This window comes from Urocampus carinirostris, chromosome 3 (genome assembly GCF_059441175.1).
Source record: "Urocampus carinirostris isolate Australia breed hairy pipefish chromosome 3, RoL_Ucar_1.0, whole genome shotgun sequence".
NCBI lineage: Eukaryota > Metazoa > Chordata > Actinopteri > Syngnathiformes > Syngnathidae > Urocampus > Urocampus carinirostris.
The window spans coordinates 19697082-19711052 of NC_142351.1; the positions used below are offsets into that span (position 1 = coordinate 19697082).

Genomic DNA, 13971 nt, shown 5'->3' on the forward strand with positions numbered 1-13971 from the left:
GAGCTGATGACATTATAAAGGACTCCTCTCATCCTTGACTTGGTGCCCCTACAAGTCCCTTAAAACAAGGACTAACAGACTCAGTGACAGTTTCCACCCTCGGGCCATCAGCACCCTTAAACAAGCGCACAAGACTGCGTACTCTTGATATATTTCTTAAATATTGAAAATGGGTATTCATATCGGCAGTAGATCAGGAGGTAAAACGCTCATGTTGGGATCAAGAGGTCGCAGGTCTGATTCCCAGTTTTTCCATATTATTTGTCAAAGTGTCCTTGGGCAAGACACTGAATCCCTAATGCCCCCAATGAGCAGGTAGTTGCCTTGCATGGCTGACGCAGCTATCAGTGTGTGTGTTAATGGGTAAGTGTGAAGCAAGATTTTTTGCCACTATTGCACTATTTGTATTGGACTATTTCTGATGCACTTACAACATGAGCATAGCACGACCTTTTATTTTTTTAGCCTACTTATACTGAAATTCTTTTTATCTTATTTCTATCTCTTTAGTTTATATTACAGGTTTTTTCCTGGAGTGTCATGTCTAATATATCAAAGCGGCGCTGCCACGAGCGGCTGCCTTTTCCAGCAGCTGCCCTATTGTTTTATTGTCTGCTCCTATCTTCGGTGTTTTTTCTTCCCGTTTTGACAACTACACTATGGATTACTTCTATCCTATGGACATGGGTTTTAACGCACAAGAAATGCGTGTATTCAAGGAATTTCAACTCCTTGCCCTGAAAAATTCTCGTGCCGGCGTGATGAAGGGGCCTATCGTGGAAGAAAAGCCGGAGCTAGCGAAGCGGCTAGCGGCGTTATAAGTCTTCGTACCATCCGTAATCATGGTAAATGCGAACTCACGACCAAATAAGATCATCGAGTGCTGGTGGAAAACATCGAAGCGCACAGGGAGCGCAGTTGCTGTGTTTTGCGGAAACGTGGCTCACGTTTAGCATTCCGGACGCTAACGTGTAGCCACCCGGAGCTACCCGGAGCAATCCGGCTTCAACGCCGCTAAACAGAGACACGAAAGCCGGGGGAATCGGAGAGGAGGCGGACTTGCTAACACGAGGTGGTGTATCCCTGGATTTTCACAAAGAAAAGTTTTCCATCTGCCGCAGGGATGTCGAATTTTTGGACTGGCGTGACGTCATCCACTTCGCTACAAGCACCCCTAGGGCATCATGTTCATCTGTTAATAAACAACGGGGTAGACTGCTGGAAGTGTGAATTTCCCTACGGGGATGAATAAAGTATTTATCTATCTATCTATCTATCTATCTAATTTCGCTGTAAACAATGTTGTTAACAATAGAGACAATTGTAATTATAACTTCAGAAGCGTCAAAGTTTACTTTTTGAATGATCATTTGAACTATCCATCCACTAGATAATCTGCAACCATGTACAGTGGAACCTCGGTTTTCGAATGCCTCTCAGTCCGAACAAATTGGAGTCCGACCAAAAATTTAGAGAAATTCTTGCTTCGCTGTTCGGTCAAAAAAGTTCGAACGCCGGTAATGCGTGAATGAGTACGGGTGTAGATCGCTCTCTTCGTGACCAACTGTTATCGCGTGCGGACGTGCTTTGTTTTGCTTTCACTTTTAATATAGGTGTACCAAGTGTTTTAGCCCCTAATTATGCCTCCGAAGAAAGTCAGTGCAAGCAGCAAAGTTGCTACAGGTGAAAAAAGAAAAGTAGTGCGTACAACTATTCCATTTAAGAAAGAAATAATAGCACCACCGTCCACCTGCGCCTTCTGCTGACCACCACAAAGGTAAGAAATCCTATTCAGATTTATTTTCTTTATCCTTTTTTTTATTTTTACACGTTCATGTTAGCATAATCTTTCGTACGGAAGATTACAAACGTACGATTAGCCTGGGTTAGCATTATGTTTACGTTGAACATTCAGGTAAACATTCAGGGTGTTGGAACAGAGCCCCCTTTTCAATGAACCGCTCACCACTTGTTGTGGAGACCTGGGTACTAAATGACTTGTAATCGACCTGATTTTTTTATTTTTACACCTTCATGTTAGTGTAATATTTCGTACGGAAGATTACGATAACGCGGACGTACGATTAGCCTGGGTTAGCTTTATGTTTACGTTAAACATTCAAGGTAAACATTCAGGGTGTTGGAACGGATTAACACGATTTACATTATTTTTAATGGGAAAAATGGTTTCGGTGATCTAACAAATCGGCTTTCGAACAGGGTTCTGGAACGGATTATGGTCGAGAACCGAGGTTTCACTGTATAAAATTTCATGCGGGCAAAAAAACAGCATCCTCAATTAGAGGAATGAATTTGATGAATCCCCCACTGCTCTTGTGCATGCACATCATTGATCATGTTGCATCCTGCACCTGTAATGTAAGGCTTACACACAACAGAGCTCAACGTGGTGCTAGATGGGAATTTATGACGAAAGCCATTTCCATAGAGACGATTCGGCATGATAGCCCGGAGACTGACCGTAAGTGAGCCGCCAGCCTCTTGTTTCTAAAGCAACACCAGGAGACAGCTGGATTTGCAAGCGCTTGCAGAGGTCATGCAGAAAACATCGAGTGGTGGGCTTTCCTATTTGCACGCCGACTGATGGAAAGGCAATCAACATGTTCATTAATAAAATAATGCTCACCGTTAACACTTAAACTTTTCTCAGTGTAAGTGTGTATAGACGCAATGCAACTATTTTGAGTTAATTACTTAATTCCAGCATTTCCGTTAAAGTAATTCAAGTGTTATTTATCATATAGTCACTGGTTATTCCAGAAAGCCAGATCACAGTTTTGCATGTTATTGAATGAGAAACGTTTTTGATTATTTTTTCTATTTTCATCATATATTTTATTACGGTTTTAAAAAAACTTACCGTAAATTCCAGACTATAGAGCGCACCTGATTATAAGCCGCACCCACCACACTTAGAGAGGAAAAACGATTTTGTACATACACAAGCCGCACCTGTATATAAGCCGCATGAGCCCCCAATTTAACATGTAACACAAACACAAAATTAACCCAAACCCGACTTCAAGTCCTCGCGATTGAAACTAAATGTCCTTCATCAAAGTCCACAGTCCAAAAATCACAGCCGGCAAAATGAACAAAAAATGATACCGGTACTTAAAGTTTGATGCAGACCTGCAGAGTCCAGGTCCCGTTAAAAGTAATCCAAGGAAAAAAGTGTATATATCCAAAGGTAAGGGTGGGAAAAATATATCAGATGAACACATTTACTCACGCAACTCCTTTTTCTTTAACCAACTTTTTACCCCCTATTCTTTCCTTGTCTGTCCCTCACCTTTAGCGGTCCCCTTTTAAACTAGGCACCCCGCGTTTGTTCCGCCCCTCATTTTTCGTTCACCCGTGCAAATCAGAATGAGTGTCTAAAATAAATACAAATAAATACATTACAAAAATATACAGTTGCAAATACATATTATATATGGGTTACACATATTTACAAAGAAATACGGTACACCGAGAGAGTTTTCAAAGCTTTAATAATAATAATCTAGCTTTGACAGGGCAGTTAATGGTGGCAACACTCGAGCGCCGCTAGCACCCGTTAGAAAAATGACATAAATTGGCCGCATCACTGAATAAGCCGCAGGGTTGAAAGTTATGGAAGAAAGTAGTGGATTATAGTCTGGAATTTACGGTAATTAGACCTTTTTTAATACCAATACTTTTCAGACCAGTATAACAACCAATTTTTTTATAATCGTTGATACCATATACCAATACTTTTAGTCCATAACATTCCCTTACCTCTCCCCAAAAATAGATATTCTATTAAATAAATATCTTTAAATCCCAGCATGATATCACTTTTTAATATTGTATCTATATTTGCATCTATTCATTAATAATCAAAATTGCTCTGTGTTGCCAGGTTGATAGAAGATTGGAATCGGCTGTTTGGAGTAATCGGTGGGCGGAAGCTTCAGTACCCAATTATGCTACCAGAGGGCATTAGAGACCCCACAAAAGCACACACAATGAAAGCAGATGTTTATTAATTTTGGTAGTATTTATTGGGGGTTCCTTGCTTTGAAACTTAGCTAAAGACACTTGCGGAGGCCTAAAGTAAAACCGTGTAAATTTTCATTAAAATTTGTATTTTGGAGCCAAGTCACATACAAACTCACACACGCACACACTCTCACCCACACATCAGGGTTTATGAAGTACTTTATATATTCATGAATATAGCTACCTATAAGTGTTATATTTCATGTTATACTTGTTTTAAAAAGCTTGATGGGCCGTATGTTGCCTTGCAGGCTCCAGTGCGCCCACCCCTGATTAAACCCTATTCCAATAATCTCAGGTTCCTGAATTTCAAATGCATATTAGAAGGCTGCCGATACTAGTATCAGTTACAATTTTCCGAACTGACGCGTTGAAAAAGGCTGTTGATATAATAATATACCAGCTCGGTGGCCTTGGGGGTATGGCGCCCGCCCCGAGACTGGGAGGTTGTGGTTCAAGCCTCGGCCGAGTCATACCTAAGACTTAAACATTGGTACCCGTTGCCTCCCTGCTTGGCGTTCAGCATTAGGGGGTTTGGTCACCTAATGACTCCCAACACCTCAGTTGGGTATAGCGAGGGGGCTGGGAATCCCCTCCTGTGAATCAATCTCCCAAAAAGAGTCAGAAATGACTCTAGCCACCTCCCACTAGGGGGATATGGCTGTGGTATTATAATATAATAGAAGAGCAAAGAAAATTGTGAAGGACCCTTTTCACCCCAGACATTCAATGTTTGAACTGTTGTGCTCAGGTAGATGATAAGGGAACATCATGTTTATAACAGTTTCCAAAATAGCTCCTACCCAACAGCAATAATCACCCTCAATGCCACAAAACACTGGTTATCGTGCTTTCCACAGGAAGAGGATTGCGCAATAGTTCCAAGTGATGATTTAGTCCTTTTTTTTCACAGAATATTGTTACTATTTGTTTAGTATACTGATGTTGAGTTGCTTTCAGCAAGTAAGTACTGTAGTATTTGATCTTATTATTAATGATCTTGCACTTCAGTATGGCACTTTTTAATTTAATTGTTCGTTCGACACCTTTCAATGAGAATAACACTGGTGTAGTGATTTTTCTAGCTTCAATTTTGAAAATCGTTGGATTGAAACGGATTATACTTTACTGCAATCAGTAAACGAATTTGCCACTATGTGTTGTTTGTGCTCCACCATAAATCTTTGAAATTCTCTGAAGGATGCTAGAATTTTCTACAATGATCAAAAAAAGATACAGAACTTTAAGTTCTGAAATGAATTACTAATCCCAAGAAAATTGATTCAATAAAAAAGGCCTGTTGAAATAGGGCACACAATTTATTAACATAGAGAATTAATGATAGGGGAAAAAAAGGTGGGGGTTCCGATGATTATGGGAGTTTTTGACCGATGAATGTCTAAAAGTTACTAGCACAAAAAGAAAAAAAAAACGCTCTTTCCCGGGAAACAGCAAACATGGAGTTAAAACTGAAGCCACCTTCTTGTCGTTTTGGAGAGATTTGGTCTAGTGCTCCAAAGGCTGGCAACGTATGGCCCACGTGCTGAATTATTGGCCGCAGTGCAGGCCCGCACGGTCAAGCGTCTGTCATACGATACGAACAGCCAGGCAGGCAAGAGAAAAGAGGGTGAGCTATCGATTAGCTACTATTTTTATATGGACCAGGGACGCATGGCCAGATCATGCCTATTCGGCCGTGGTCTCTGATATCTGAGACCACCAGGATAGGATGACGGTGTTTGAAGTTGATAAAGTTGTTAGAAAGCCAAAGAAGTGAGATATTTGCGTCATGTTCTGTACTTGAGAATGTCCTTCCAATTGACATAATTACGTACCGTGAGAACATAATTTTATCAATACATTGCCTTGGATGTTTTAATTACATTCAAAACTTCTTGTTATCAAATTTCATTATGGTACATGGTGAATTGATACGCCTGGGAACTGTCCAAAAGGGGACGCCGTCGTTCCATCCATTCCAAACTGAGTTATTTGAAACAAAAAATCTGGTCGTCATTTATGTGCTGGGCTTATTTGCTCTACACTGGCGAGAGTGTAGTTTTGGCATGGGCCAGGGGACGTGTCCCTACAAATATAGAGCAATCATTGTTTTGTCCCGACCAATATCATGAGATCATTTAAAAACCTACGCCCTTGAATACTGGTATCGAGTACCGGTACTTTCGTCGCCATAAAAAATGAAGAAGATCAAGATGAGCATGAAATGAAGACAAAGAAGACGAGGATAAGAAAGAAGACAAAAAAAGTACAGTATTCAAAAGAGCTCTCTTTTATGCGTGACTTCCATTTTAAGATCTTAACTGTATTCGTAAAGGAAAATGCATTTACTTTGATCTAATCGTCACACAACTTTTACTCACTGTGCTACACTGTGAGTAAAGGAGCATTATGGGAAAGAGTTCAGCTGAAACAACGTTCTACACAGTAGTACCCCAGGTAAATGTAGTATCATGATGACAAAAAATGGAATGATTTTTTTCTAGGTGATCTAGAGCAGTTTTTCTCAACTGGTGGGTCATGGGCCTGCTTTCAGTGGGTCGCAGGCCTTAAACTTAGCAAAACATTGCTACGAAAACGAAAATATTGAGTGTCAAAAACAATCCTTAACAGTAGATGGTGCTAATGACAGATTACACCTTCTTTTTCGCACGACAGAAAAAGACCGGTAAAGTTTTTTTTAACACATATTGGGAAAGACGAAACCCAGGCACTGTAGTCTGTTTATCGCGGTAAATAGGGACAAGAACCCCCCACAATATGCCTTAATCTGCCAGTAGCCACATATAACACCACTTTAACATCCCCCACTTGCAGTAAGAGTGGACCCAAGATAATGGATCACGGCCTCACGGATGTTGTTTTTGGCGAAAAGAAAAGAAAAAAAATTCGCTTACACAGCCCCAGCTCTCAACAATATGCGATCGGGGATGATGGATTCCGTCCTCTTGAGTGCAGTTCACTTTTTGGTCGACTGCAGATCAACCGCCATGACCAATAACTATTTGTAACTTATTTCTGCAAAAAATACAGGTAACTAAGCAGTTTGGTGGCCTTGGGGGTAGGGTGCCTGCCCCAAGCCAGGGAGGTTGCTGGTTTAAGCCTTGGCTGGGTCATACCTAAGACTTACAACATTGGTACCCAATGACTCCCTGCTTAGCGCTTGGCATTAGAGGTTGGAATTAAGGGGTTTGGTCACCTTATGACTCCCAATGAGACGATGCAACACATCAGTTAGATGGAGCAAGGGGGTTGGGAGTCTCCTCATAGATATCAATCTCCCAGAAAGAGTCAAAAATGTTAATGTGTTTTTTACTCTAGCCACCTCCCACCTCGTTTTGGTTTTCCTGGTTATGTTGTGTTTAAAGAAACAAAGTTGAATATGTTCTACAATATCTGTTTTGAACTGTCTTTCATTCAAAGAAATTGACACGCGGGAACAGTTTTTTTTAATTGGGTCACAGGCAATGTTCCCTCTAAGCTGAGCGCGTGCGCACTGCCTGCACATTCTCAGCGCACAAGAAAATCTAGCCAGCGCACAAAAATCAGGGCTCAAAATTGCTAATTAAGAAGCAAATTAATTCAAAGTTACAGTGCATGAAGGTAAAAATAAACGGGTTCCCCTGACGCTGTTTTCTAAATGCGGTATTTTGAAGTCAATGTCGAACGAAGTTGAAAAGTAAAGTCAGTAGAGTTTTTCTAGAACCGGCTTCTTCGGCTCGGCTCATTAAAGAGAACCGGCTCTTTTGGGTCCCATACGGCTCTTCGGGTTGTTTTTGCTTCTTTAATCCCTACACGACCAAATATTATGTTAAATTGTGCACAAAATGACTAAAAAAATAGAAAAAAAACAGGGAAAAAGAAGAAAAAGTTTGTGTTGCATTCGAATAATTTCCAATTATACCAAGTGAATCTTGTTGCCAACATTGTATTTCCACTAAAAAAAATGTGATTAAATACAGTTCTGTATCTTGCAACCGACAAAATAAGCCCCCAAAAATGTTAGTATCATGCGTCAAAGATACTAGGAAAAAAATATGAAAATGTTGTGAAAGAATTGTTGTAAAAACAAATGACGTTTGTAGGCCGTAAAACCTTTGCAATAATACATTAGTCAGTTCATTCAAAAGTGAAACATTTTTTTGCATTGCCGGAAACAAAGCAAAATGTAACTTGATGTCAAGTTTTGGACATGTTTGATAATGATTTAGATGCCTCACTTGGGATTGCCGTGGCTCACTGTTGTTTCAAGCGTTGCTCACCGACTTTGTGTGAACGCTCAGACCCGTGGAAAATTACAGGGAACATTGGTCTCAGGTTGTAATTAGGGTGGGATGGTGGGTCCTCAAGTAAGACTGGGTCAGAACCACTTATCTAGCTCCTTGGTGTTCTTTTGTTAGCACTGTGGATTTTGGCTTATCGTTGTTGCTATTATTAATGTAACCTGTAAATAGTCAGACATTAAACTGTTCCTAGATAACGATCTGCAGAGACGATGCAGCTTTTAGGGATAGTTCGAGCAGCAAAATGACCAGCAAAAATATAGCCATAAAAAGATCTGCACTTCTCACTTTCTGGTCTTGTTGTTAGTGTCTGTCCAACCATAACCCTTGCTTGCATGACTCACTCGCCTCATCTAAAAGTCCGTTCTCCCACCCCAATTTTTAAATCAATATCGTCGCAGCGTGTTGAACTCATTAGAATCAAAACAGAGCGCAGATACTGTGGCAAACCACCTGTTAAAAGCAGTCTGAACGGCGGCTGCAAAATCAAAGAGTGAGATTATATCTCTCACTGACCTTTTCCACCTCATTTGTATAGGATTAAGAGCGCGAGTGCACATATTTGCTCCTTCAAAACCTAAGGAGACAAGCATAGTCCTACCTTTGATCCGTGTCAACCGAGATGACGCTGAGAAGCTCTCTGACTCACGAGTCCACTTTTGATCAATGCTATGATCCCTCCTTGCAAACCTTCTGACGGTTCTGTTTCCTTCCACGAGAAGCGATGAATGGGAGATGCTGCTACAGGTGGTGGCGGAGAAGACGCGGCTTGCAGGAGATAAGCTTGGCTGCTGCAGCAGTTTGCATCAAGCACGGCAACATGTGGTTCGAAAAATGCTTGCTTGATCTTTTCCCCGCCTCAAAGTGCTGCCGAGACAGACAGTGAGATATCGAGCGAGACGGAGATGGTGGGGGGGGAGTTCAGAGAGGCAGATGGTAAGGGAGATTCACGTTTATTTTTATTTGTCATTTCCTACCCATAACAGTGTTGGGCACGTTCTCAAAAAATAGTAACGGTTACTAGTTACTTCATTTAAAAAGTAATTGTGTTACCCCTCAGATTACTGACACCCAAAAGTAGTGAGTTACTCTCATCCATCTATCTATCTATCTATCTATCTATCTATCTATATATCTATCTATCTATCTATCTATCTATCTATCTATCTATCTATCTATCTATCTATCTATCTATCTATCTATCCATCCATCCATCCATCCATCCATCCATCCATCCATCCATCCATCCATCCATCCATCCATCCATCCATCCATCCATCCATCCATCCATCCATCCATCCATCCATCCATCCATCTATCTATCTATCTATCTATCTATCTATCTATCTATCTATCTATCTATCTATCTATCTATCTATCTATCTATCTATCTATCTATCTATCTATCTGTCTGTCTGTCTGTCTGTCTGCCTGCCTGCCTGCCTGCCTGCCAGCCTGCCTGCCTGCCTGCCTGCCTGCCTGCCTGCCTGCCTGCCTGCCTGCCTGCCTGCCTGCCTGCCTGCCTGCCTGCCTGCCTGCCTGTGTGTCCGTCTGTCTGTCTGTCTGTCTGTCTGTCTAACCTGGTCATATCCCACGAGAGAGGGGTGACCGACAGCAAGACAAAAACAAAGAAAATAAATAAAAGGGAAAAAGTAGAAAAAAACACACACATTTTTTGGACCATGGCCAACCCAAATGCCAAAACACCCAAACAAGTAAAGCACCTCGGCACCCAAGTTGGTCATGCTTCCGTCCCTCCAGATGAAACGGGACACAAGAGAGCGGCCATGTCACTCGGGTCAGGGTGACAAAACACACTCTTCTGTTCAACAGCAGGGCCCGACAGCTTTCACTGGTTTACCCCTGCCGCATCATACAGGTGCCCTGCCCATTCTTTAGAACACGTCGAAACATCCCACTATCCTTTTGTCCACTCATTCCTATCACCAACAAGAGCTCTAGCTTCCACTATATTTAGACCTCTTTAGCGTGTGGATAAGAGAGTACTCGGTTGGTTTGGATACATGGAGAGGATGGATGAGGAGCGAATGTTGAAGAGGACCTACAGAGCAGAAAGTAACTATCTAGGTAAAAATCACAGTGTAAATACTTGCAGATAGGCCGAACCCCTAGAACAGGGATGTCAAACTCAATTGCACAAGGGGCCAAAATTCAAAACACACTTAAGGTCGCGGCCCAACCAGGATAAACATTTATTGAACACACTTAAACTGAATGTTTTTGGAACATAAATATGAATAAAACAGACAGGAATATTAAATTTAAACCTTAAATCACTTATACAGTATTTATTATTTTGCGGTAAATAAAAATATCTTGTTAAATTATACAACTTAGAACTTAACTTAAACAACTTAACATTAAAATAACATTCAAATTCCTTTGCTCCTATGTCAATGTATATATTAAAAAAACTTAAATATCCCAAAAGATTTTGCTCTCCTTAATATATCTCCTGTCAAAAGTAGAAATATGAAAATGCTACTTAAATTATTTTGTAAAAACGTCACAACATTCTTAGAACAGGGAGCCTGATGTGCTTACCTTTGGCGCAGACGGAGTAGGGCGAGAGATGGGAGGGAGTGCACTTTTTGCATAGCTCCACCCATCCCTCCCACTCACCCAATCAAATAACTTTAAATTATCTTCCGGTGTTTTGGCGTATTTACAATTTGTTCCGTGGATTCATCAAAAAGTATCTGAACACTTAACACAGATTATATAGTGAGCTTTTATATAAAGGATTCTTTAGCGTTGTAAAACAATTTTTTTTGTGTAACACTTTGACTGTAAATAGTAGTGAAAATGTGCCCTATATATTCTGAAAAGTCCAAAGATTTGTACTTCAGCTTTGGTTTGGTTTTGCATGTATCTGAACAGGATCAATCCCTCAAGTTTTGAATGAGATGGAGAAAATTTGCAAGCAATTAAATTCGTCTCTGAGCCATAGGTACTCATAGAGAGAGCCAGTGACTAAAACGTCAGAATATGATGTCCAGGGATGAGATGGCTTTGCTCATATTGACGGGCCATTAATAACAATTATGTAAAATGGTCTTGCGGGCTGGATTTGAATACACGGCAGGCCGGACGTGGCCCGCGGGCCGGGAGTTTGACACTAGTGCCCTAGAACTTGCTTTAAAACAGCCACATAACTGGGGGTGAGAAACGTTTTATTTTATTGCTCAAAATTTTTTGAAGTGTGCGTGTAAATGTTTCAGTTTCATAAAAGACTTGTGTGCTCGGCGGCGCAGTGGTTACAGCATGTGCGGCGTAGTTCTGAAGTCATGAGATCAAACCTGTGTCGAGTTTGCATGGACTCCCTGTGCCTGCGTGTAAGGCAGAGGTCCGGTATTCCATTTAAACATCCTAACCCGTAGAAGCACCCTACCATAGGCTGCTCGGACAGCAATTGTGTTTTCTTTATTGCAAACTACAGTCTATTATTACACTATCCCCTGATCTTAAACCTACATGAGGTCTAGGAAAAACTCAAAAACCTCAACATGAGGAAATCAATGAAATCTTGAGAAGGGACCGCTCATGATTTTGTCATCCTTTTTATTTTTCATTTTGTATTATACTTTAATTATTTCATATTTTTTTGTATTGTTTGTTAATGCAACCTCCATTGCAGCAAAGAAAGGCGAGGTCAGCATGGTAAAGGCCCACACCCACTCTAAGGACCACTTCGCCTGTCTGAAGAGGGTTTCAGTGTTTCAAATGTCGCGTGGGTGTTTGTCTGCCTTCTGTGTTTTGTTATCACGTTGTTTGATCCATCCGTTTTCTTGCAAGGCTACCATGGCAATAGGAGTGTGTTCACACACTCATTTCCCAGTTGGCGTGCGTATGCGTGTTTGTGTGCATGCATCTCCAAACTGAATTACCTGCAGCCAATAAGAATCAGCTTCCCTAGCATCACTGCCACACACACTATTATTTAATAAATGCACATTTGCTTTCCCACGAGTGTACATTGGATGAACATTCACCCATTCGTTGTTTGTAGATAACGCAAAAGCTGGAGTCCATCCCAACACGCTTAGCAGAACTGTACTGTCTAGAGTGGTCACCAATGCAGCAACGAAATGTCAGACGGATAAAGTTTCAATGAATACATTTTGAATTTTATGACTTATGCAGCGAGGCTTTTAGATAAGACAAGAAAGTTTGATCAGATAACCCCGATTTTAGCTAACTTGCATTGGCTCCCTGTTAACTTAAGATGTGATTTTAAGGTTCTGTTGGTAGGATACAAAATCATGGCTGGACTTGCTCCCTTATATCTTTCAGATTTAATTTAGCTCTGAAAATGCTGATCTAATCGTGATCTAAGAGCCAAGAAGAGATCTGCAGGTTCGAGAGCGTTCTCATCCGGACCCCGGTGCGGTGCAATGCTCTTCCCCCTGAGATTAGATCTGCAACCTCAGTGGAAATGTTTAAATCTAGGCTTAAAACACACTTAGATTCTATAGCTTATGAATGACCTATATTTCATGTTGACAATATCTGTTTATTATTTGTTATCGCAACATCCTTTGCAGCCTGGTCATCCTGTAAGGGGGGTTACTTCATGTGCAGTCCCTTCTCAAGGTCTCTTCACTTTCATCACGTTTTGAGTTTTTCCTTGCCCTCATGTAGGTTTTAGATCAGGGGATGGTGGAATAGTAGTCTGTAGTCTGAAAAAAATCTGTGGTCTGTGCAGCCCTTTGAGACTCCTTGTGATTGAGAGCGTCACAATTGTAACGGGTGTAATAATAACTTTTTCTTTTATTGAAATTCCTGCTGAAATATGTTGTATAGTTTCTGTGTAAGTGTCCTGCAATGATGGGTCCAACAGTGCCACCTGCTGGTATGGGGTAGGGTTTGGTTTGGCTTTTGACTTGTGACCAGAAGGCGGGGTTTTTGGCAGTCTACAACGAGCTGTCAACGGTACGACACGATCTTTTGGTGCTCCGCAAAAAGTTAAAACCACAGCTGACAAATCTCTCAACATGCACAGTAATGTGATTCATGTTGGCAAGCTCATCTCATCTCATCTCATTAGCTGTACCGCTTATCCTTATTAGGGTCGCGGGGGGCTGGAGCCCATCCCAGCCATCTCCAGGCAGTGGGCAGGGGACACCCTGAACTGGTTGCCAGCCAATCGCAGACAACTCACTCGCTCGGTCACACCTAGGAACAATTTCGATCGGCCAATTCACCTGAAATGCATGTCTTTGGAAAGTGGGAGGAAACCGGAGTGCAAACCCACGCAAGCACGGGGAGAACATACAAACTCCGCACAGTAAGGCCGGTAGCTGGATTTGAACCCACGCAGGAACTGTGCCGCACACGCGCTAACCACTGCGCCGCCGGATTTAGATTTGTTTTTGTTTTGTTTCTGTCGCCTTTTATGTTAGTTTTGCCGGACGTTGCATGTTGTGCTAAAATGCTAATTCCCCTTATAGATCAAAGAGATCAAAGCCAGCAGAGAAGGCTAACAACGTGTTGTGACTCATTCATTTGCAGCAACTGTAATAAAAACCTCATCATCCAGTGAATGTGGATCTTTGGTGGGACAGGTACACCGCGGTTACACAAATAAACATGACTTGACTTC

The 13971-nt window shown here is 41.4% G+C and overlaps 1 protein-coding gene across 1 annotated transcript in view; it reads right to left on the minus strand.

The window, feature by feature from the left end:
- The window catches only part of vwa5b1 (von Willebrand factor A domain containing 5B1), a 49533-nt gene extending 40489 nt beyond the window's left edge, over positions 1–9044 (minus strand). The window contains exon 1 of the mRNA XM_088329866.1: positions 8950–9044. The gene's annotated coding sequence lies outside the window, so the exon portion shown is untranslated. The remainder of the gene's footprint in view (positions 1–8949) is intronic.
- Positions 9045–13971: the final 4927 nt, after the last annotated feature.